At 41.9% G+C, this 7,559-nt stretch overlaps 1 protein-coding gene and 1 pseudogene across 4 annotated transcripts in view; one reads left to right on the top strand and one right to left on the bottom strand.

The window, feature by feature from the left end:
* Nucleotides 1-3,057: 3,057 nt before the first annotated feature.
* Nucleotides 3,058-5,095, bottom strand: LOC134496322 (protein-S-isoprenylcysteine O-methyltransferase-like; annotated as a pseudogene).
* A 53-nt stretch (nucleotides 5,096-5,148) lies between these two features.
* Nucleotides 5,149-7,559, top strand: part of SLC25A39 (solute carrier family 25 member 39) — a 28,586-nt gene continuing 26,175 nt past the window's right edge. Inside the window, exon 1 of one of the 4 annotated variants that reach the window (XM_063300607.1) lies at nucleotides 5,149-5,380. The gene's annotated coding sequence lies outside the window, so the exon portion shown is untranslated. Of the gene's footprint in view, nucleotides 5,636-7,559 lie in introns of all 4 variants that reach the window. The other 3 variants (XM_063300605.1, XM_063300604.1, XM_063300608.1) reach the window with 3 other exon arrangements.

The raw sequence follows: 7,559 nt of genomic DNA, 5'->3' as shown, positions 1-7,559 counted from the left end.
TTCAGAATGGCCAACTGGATGCATTTGGGAAGCCCATAAGCCTGGAGGGGAGGGCAGTAACCCCCCTCTACATTTGCTTCCCAACCAGCACTCATTATTTAAGTCAGTGTTTCTCAACCTTGGTAACTTGAAGATGTGTGGACTTCAAATCCCAGAATTCCCCAGCCAGTTAATGCTCAACATGCATAACCACTGATAGCCTGATTGTACATGAACTTGTCCAGTCCCTTTTAAAAACCATTCAAGTGGCAGCAGTTTCCACAATTTAAATATGAATTGTATGAATCTTCCTCTCTTGGCCTTCAATTTTCTTGCTTTAGCTCAAAGGCAAGAAACTTCTTGCTCTTCCTGTGATCTATGCCACACATGATTTTATATAATTTTCCCATGTCTCCTTTTATCATCCTTAATTTCAAAGAGCCCCAATTGCTGTAGCCTTTCCTAATAATATTGTTATTGCTGCACCTTTTCTAGCTCTATAGCATACAAAAGAAATAGAGACTTTGTGATATATGCGGTGTGGTAACTAGCACTGTACACAATACTCTAAGTGAGGTCTCATCATATATTTGTATAATGCAAGACTACAGCAGCAGTCCTATTTTTAACTCCTTTGTGACTGAAAGCATAGATTCTGCCTTTTCCCACTTCAGCTGCATGTCAGACTGACACTTTCACGGAGCTGTTCACCATGAAATGAAAGTATCTCTTGTGGTATCTTTCCTGATTTGAGATAATACATTGTAGCTGAAATTCTCTTACTGTACTTCCGAACGATCTCCAAGCATTATGCATAGACTTCAGTCTTCTCAAACACCTTTTCAATTTCCATTTCACCAGTTCCTTCCTTTTTTTGAAGTTTATTCTCCTGCAGTCAAACATAACTGAGTTGGACTTCTTGGCAAGCATGACTTACGTGCATATTATGATCCCTGTTCCCAATCTGTTTGGTAACTTGTATGTCTTGGACAAGTTTCTGGGTGCTACTGAAGATCGAATCAAATGTATCTCCCATTGTTGGCTCCTTGACTAGGTGTTCCAGGGCACAATGAATTAGGGTATCTAGAAATGTTCTCTCTTTATCATGTCCAGAACATGCATTTTCCCCAGCTATGTGAAGGTGATTCTCATTACTATTGCTTTTTCAGATGTCTCTCTAATTTCATTTTACATCTACAGGTCAATTTTGGCTTCTTGGTTCGGGGTGTGGGGAACAGCTCCCTGGTACTAACCTGCTTTTGGGAACCGATATGGACACTAACAGTGATCCAGCGGAAAAGTTTACTTCACTTTTTATTTCCACATTTTTAGACTCCAGGCCTGTTTTACATACAGGATAACTTTGTCCACAGTCCCTCCTCTTCTGTCTTTTTAATAAAGCCTATGTTTAGGTATAAATACACATCTGAGATCCATATAGCAGCATGCCAATAACTTTGTCCTTAAATAGTTTAATTGCTGCAGGGACAAACTTGTTCCCCCACCAACTAGCAAATCTGTTGATCACTAGAGATACTTCTTTAGCTTTCATAGCTAACTCTCTTATTTGATGACCCCAGCACATAGAGCAGGTAAAATCATTTAAATACCTAAGTATTTAAATGATTTTACGTGTTCAGTGAGCCTGCCATTAACTGTCTAGCTTGATGGATTATCAAAGCATCATCTGGAAAAAAAACCCAGAACTTTTGGTTTTTAGTAGTTTAGGCATTCTCTATCACGGTACCTCGAAAGCTCCTTGAGACTTCTACATAGCCCAATTTTCAAAATTGAAAGAATAGCTGTATCATCTGTTCTATTTTGGCTCCTGGCACTTATATATCAGCAGCTATACATAATCCCACCCTTGGAGTTCCTGTGACACACATCTTTATGCCTGTCATCTTTTTGATTGATTACACTTATTTGCTAGATCTGTACAGGTCCTCTAAACAGTTACAAAAATATTCACTCCCCTCCTCCAGGACTTTTTCTCTAAAGGATGCTCTTTGCACCAGCAGTCTGCTTCACATGCAAACCATCATTTTTGTACAGACCTGGCTTGTCCAAAAGGTATTTGAATGCCTTAAAAATCTAAACCATTTCTCCCAACACCATAATGCATTGAGGCTACCTGTCTAATTGGCTCTGTACATGGAATAGGTAACATTTCCAAGAAAGCCCTCTCAGCCTCTGGATTTCTCCATTCTACTGAACAAATTACATTTTGTTTCTGGATCACCTATTTGTCTTTTCTGATGTTATTAGTGCCACCATGTACCACAACCCCCAGCTCATCTCCCACACTACCTACCAGACTATCTAGACAGCACATAATATACACAATCTTTACATCAGGCAAGGGAGTCCCTATGCAGTCAACTGCAACATTATTGTACCTGTCTGTCTATGCCTCTAATCATTTAATCCATCCCCCTCCACCCTGATGCATATCCTTAGCACGAGAGGACATCTGTTCAGCTCCCAAGGACTGAATCCTCCTGAGAGATCCTTTTCCTCTTCCTTGAAGCAATGTCCTCCTATGTGGCTTCATTCTTCATGGATGCTGAAGCAGAGGTTGGATGCTACTCTGTCACCAAACTCACTCTGTCTCCTAGCTTCTCCAATTCCACTACTTTGGCCTTAAGGAAGCAAACCTGAGCCAGGAGGTCACAGTCTTCATCACATATTCATAACTTCTGCTCAATAGGAAGACTGGCATGCATATGACAGTTGGTACAACAGACTAGACAACCCCCAAATCCCTCCTCCTAGTTATTTGTTAGGGTTTATTAAAATGCGCAATCAAGTTCTTTAAATCATTTATTTATTTAATATCTTGCCTGTCTGATTATGTAAAAACTCACAGAACCATTTGGTAAAATTATTTAGCTGCCATTTCTGGAATACCCCATGTGATTTTTATTAAATATTGCAACCATTCTCCTTTCAGAAGCTTAAATGTCTTTGCTCTCCAAAAAAAACCTGTCTCTGCTTTTGACACTTTAAAAAATGCTCTTTCCTCTTTGAACTTATTCCTTCTTGGGATAGCCAAATTGCTTTCTCTTAGAGCACATACTAATGGCATCCCAGGAGGAATGTGATAGAGATTGATAAAAGTATGCATGACAAGGAGACAGATGTTTTTGCTGTTTCTTTCATAACAGGCTGGGTCACCAACAGACATGATGAACGGTCCAGTTCTCTGAGTAACCAGAATCGAAGGCTGATCAATCTTCGTTCGTCACTTGCTGTGCCTTCTGCATCCACCACTCTGTTATGAAAGGGAATGGCCTTCCTCCAGAGGACCAGCTCTTGAACTTGCTTGTGGACAGCTCCAGAGACAGTGAAGAAATCCCAGGTGCAAACTGTGACCTTCTTCTTATATGCCAGGTACTCTTCCCCAAAGAAATGGATCAGGATCTTCTCTCTCTCTTCTTTTCCCTCATGAAAAGAGCGCCAGGATACCAGGGTATAGCCCACTAGGTAGATTAGATTACCCAGTAATACCTGTTTCAGTACTCCAGTAAAACCATCCCACATACAAAGGGTGACAAAGCCAACCATTTATATCTCGTGTCACTTGAGCATGAGTCTCTGATTTTTTTATTCTGAACAATGTGGTTGATATGGAGCTGGCTGTAAGCATAGCTGCTTTCATCTGGCAAACCCCCCCCCCCCAAACCACCATCAGCAGCCTGTTGAGCCAGCCAAACAACTGGCTTCATTTTGGGGCAAATTATTTTTCCCACCATGAACTCAGTTCAGGAGGAAAGGACAGTCACATTAAATTCAAAACTGTGGTTGAGCAAGGAGCTCAGGGGCCAACTCTGGGGGCTGACAACTGTCACTAAATATTCTCAATAATGAAACAGAGATAGGAAGCTCTGGTCAGTGACCGTAATAAAATTGGACTGAACTGAACTGAAGGAAGCTCATATACTAGCTGAAATGTTTCTGCAAAAACTGTCCAAGGTGAACAACAATCCACACACATAAGCAAAACCTAAGAAACAGGTTTGGATGGCCTATCTGGTACATCCTGCCTGGTGCCTCAGTCACAAGTCAACAGGAGAGTGGTGTTAATGCCAGTCACATGGACCACAAGTGCAGTGGTCCCTTGGAAGCCCATCTTAGCCAGGAACAAAAGTCGCCACCAAGTTGCCCAGCGTGAACATAGTCAGGCTGGTGCACATGTCAACCCCAGTCTGCATTATCCTCAGTGTCAACCAAGTTTTAAGATGAGAGAGGGTCAAATAATTGGATCTCTTTGCCCTGCTGCCAATCTGAAACAGATGCTTAACTCTCCAGTCTGTTTCACTAGAATTTATAAAGAAGCACTGACACTTTTTCACTGGGACTACGCCACTTTGTCGTGGACCCTCCCTCAGAAGATGGTTTCCTTTTTATACCTCTGGCTGGCTTGAGCAACTCTTGGCTACAGCCAGTGAGACAGAGAGGGTTGAGTTTAAAAAAAAGTTCCATGTGCAGAATTTAAGTTGTGCTGACTTAGCCATGGTTGTGCTGACACCAATGGTTTTTAAAATCTCTTTGCTGTATTTATATTTAATTTTTGTATTGTTTTGTTTGCTTTTATTATTGTCTGCTGCCCAGTCACTGGTTTGAGATGGGCGGCTATATGAATTGAATAAATGAATGAACGGATGAGAATAGAAGTTATTTTTTAAAAATACGTCCCTTTGAGTCAAACTAGTCCCTGCAGTTTTCTTGGCGAGGTGTTTTGGAAGTAGTTTGCCATTGCCTGCTTCCTAGGGCTGAGAGGGAGTGACTGGCCCAAGGTCACCCAGCTGGCTTTGTTCCTAAGACGGTACTAAAATTCACGGTCTCCTGGTATTTAGTCTGGCGCCTTAACCACTACACCAAACTGGCTCTCATTCAACATATATATTGTGTGTGTATGCGTATGTGTATATAATGAAAAGATCGCTGTCCTGGTACATCAGTGCTCGTAGGAAGGCCAACGTCTCTCCCTGGAAAGCCTCTATTCGCGACCAAGGTTTACGAAACGAGCTCTGCCCTTCCGCGATAGAGAAAGCGCGCGCGCCTGCGCTTGAGCAAAGGCACTGGCCTCACAGGCGCTCTTGGGCCACGCCATCTTTCTTTCCGCTTACCAATCAGGAGGCGGCAGTCGGCCTTTCCCTTCCCAGAATCTGCCGCTGAACGCGCCGCCTGGAGACTGCCGACTACCGCGCGCGCCTCTCGATGACGCCGCTGCTGTTTCTCCAATCCCGGACAATTGGGTGAAATTCTTCTGCTCGGCTGAGTGACTGCGCTGGAGCGAGCGTGTGTCTCGGGAAATCTGGACGCCTGCCATCGTGAATATATTTATGGATGCATCGGGCGCAGAAGTAGCAAGCGTGCTTATGGCTGGAGTGAGGAGGTGAGGGGGGGCGGCTCAGTGGCCTTGAGCGGGGAGAAGCCTGTCACCGGGCCTTGAGTGGAGACCGCCCGAGGCAAGACAGGAACGTGGAAATTGGACGGCGGGCGCTGTGTGTAGTTTACTGGGGTGCTTGCCGTGCTCCTTGTCCTGGGGACCGGAGTCGAGGCCTATTGGATCACACCACGAGGTCCAGTATCCTATTTCCTACAGAGATAGGTAAATGCCTTCAGGAAGTCTGCAAGCGAGGGGTAAAAGGTAACAACCTCTCTTAAGTGTTCATCTCCAGCAACTGGTATTCGGGATATGCTGTTACTAACCCGGAATAATTAATTGAACCGTTACGATTAATAGCCATTCTTGAACCTATCTGTTGGGAATGTACTAAGTAATTTGCAAGATGATATGATGCAATGGTGGTTTATAGCTTAGGTTAAGCAAAAATGCATGTCTGTTCTGCATTGTATACTTTTTTTAAAGAAAGAAAAATATGGGTATGATGCCCTTTCAGATATCATATCTTCTAAAAAGCCTAATTATACCGTGTCCATCTTCTGAAGCCCCCAACTGAATACCCTCTCAATGTGTTGTCAGCATTTTGCCTGGAATTATGAGAATTATTGGGAATTTTTAGAGTACAGTAATCTAGATGCCAAGTTAGGAAATGTGGTAAAGAAATGCTATAGCTTTCTCTCTTAGTCTCCTTGGCAGTTACAGACCCCTGCCCTAAAAGAATAGGAAGGGTGGAAGGAATTTTTTTCCCAATGGAAAAGTAGATGTAGCAAGATACAGGGAGCAGCAAGGCAATACGTTAGACACCATTATTATTTATGTGACATCTTGTTGGAGGAGAGAGGTTCAAGTGGATTTCTCTCCAGTAGAGTCATTATTTAGTCTACCTATGTACCGCAGGCTTTAAAAAAGTTCTTGCTTAGAAATATCAGAAGTTACTTACTGAATCAAATTAAAGTCTGCTTGGTCCAGCATTCTTTCTATGATGTCCAAACACTAGCGAGCATGAAGTGACCATAATCTAACCCACCCTTCCCTAACTTCATGCCCTCCAGATGTGGTGGACTAATTAATGGAGTTGTAGGTTAACCAATCTGGAGGGCACCAGCTTGCGAGGGATTATTTATATTTTCCACACCTATTCTGAGGCAGTATGTCATCTAAGAAGTGTATGTGTCAGGTCCAAAGTAAGGATTAAGGTACAAGTGCCTAGATTTGGGAACAGCATCTGTCTAGATACCTGTTTTATAATTTCCATTGGTGTATGGTTCAGTGGGGCCTTTAGAGCTGAGAATGAAATGTATGACCTTCAAGCTGACAGTGAAATATATGTGATGGTACAACAGAGATATCTGGAGGTCAGGCCTACAGAAATATTCTTTAGTTGGAATGGAAGCCTGGATGTCAATAGGGGGAAGGGAGGGAGAGATCAGTCAGTGCACAATTATGCATTTACTGTTGGCAGATTGCTAGGAAAGCCTTTAGCCCAGGGGAGATCAGAAAAGTCACACACCAGCCATTTCTATAAAAATAATTTTATTTACAGAAAACAAAACATCTTTAAAGGCTTCTGCATTCTTGCAGGCTCTCAGTGAGAGCTGCTTAACTCAACTCTACATGCCTACACAGAAGGGAAACAGAAACTAAAACAAGTCCAGGCAAGTTGTTTCCCCCCAGGTGCAAAAAATTAACATTCGAAAAGAGGACAGTTGAATTCAACCTCTTCACCCGGCTAAAATGATTATTTACCATAGTAACTTTAATCTGTAGTAGAAAACATTAACATTTACTCATGACTATACAATAAGTGTTTAATTGCTTTGGATAATATATTCATGTGCTTTTTATTACAAATGATTTCCAGAGTTTTTCTTTCTACATTGCTTATTTTTACTGCAATTATTAAGGATTGTAGAGATGACTCTGAGGTTGGACAGAAACTTTTCCAGGAGAAACATATATGAAGAAAGAATATTTGCAGATTGGAAGGGACTGGAGTGAGAGTGTTTGGAAATCTGTATAAGTAGCAAATTCTAGTTGCTTTTTTAGTTAACTCACAGTCTGTATGTGTTTACAAACTTCCAAGCCTAAATATATAGTCTTTTTTTATAGCAATTTTATTAAAAAGTACAATTAAAAAGATAAAAACTAATACAAACTAATGATCTCT

This window comes from Candoia aspera, chromosome 4 (genome assembly GCF_035149785.1).
Source record: "Candoia aspera isolate rCanAsp1 chromosome 4, rCanAsp1.hap2, whole genome shotgun sequence".
NCBI classification, from domain to species: domain Eukaryota; kingdom Metazoa; phylum Chordata; class Lepidosauria; order Squamata; family Boidae; genus Candoia; species Candoia aspera.
The sequence above is the reverse complement of the archived record's forward strand: the minus strand, read 5'-3'. Positions and strand labels throughout refer to the sequence as shown.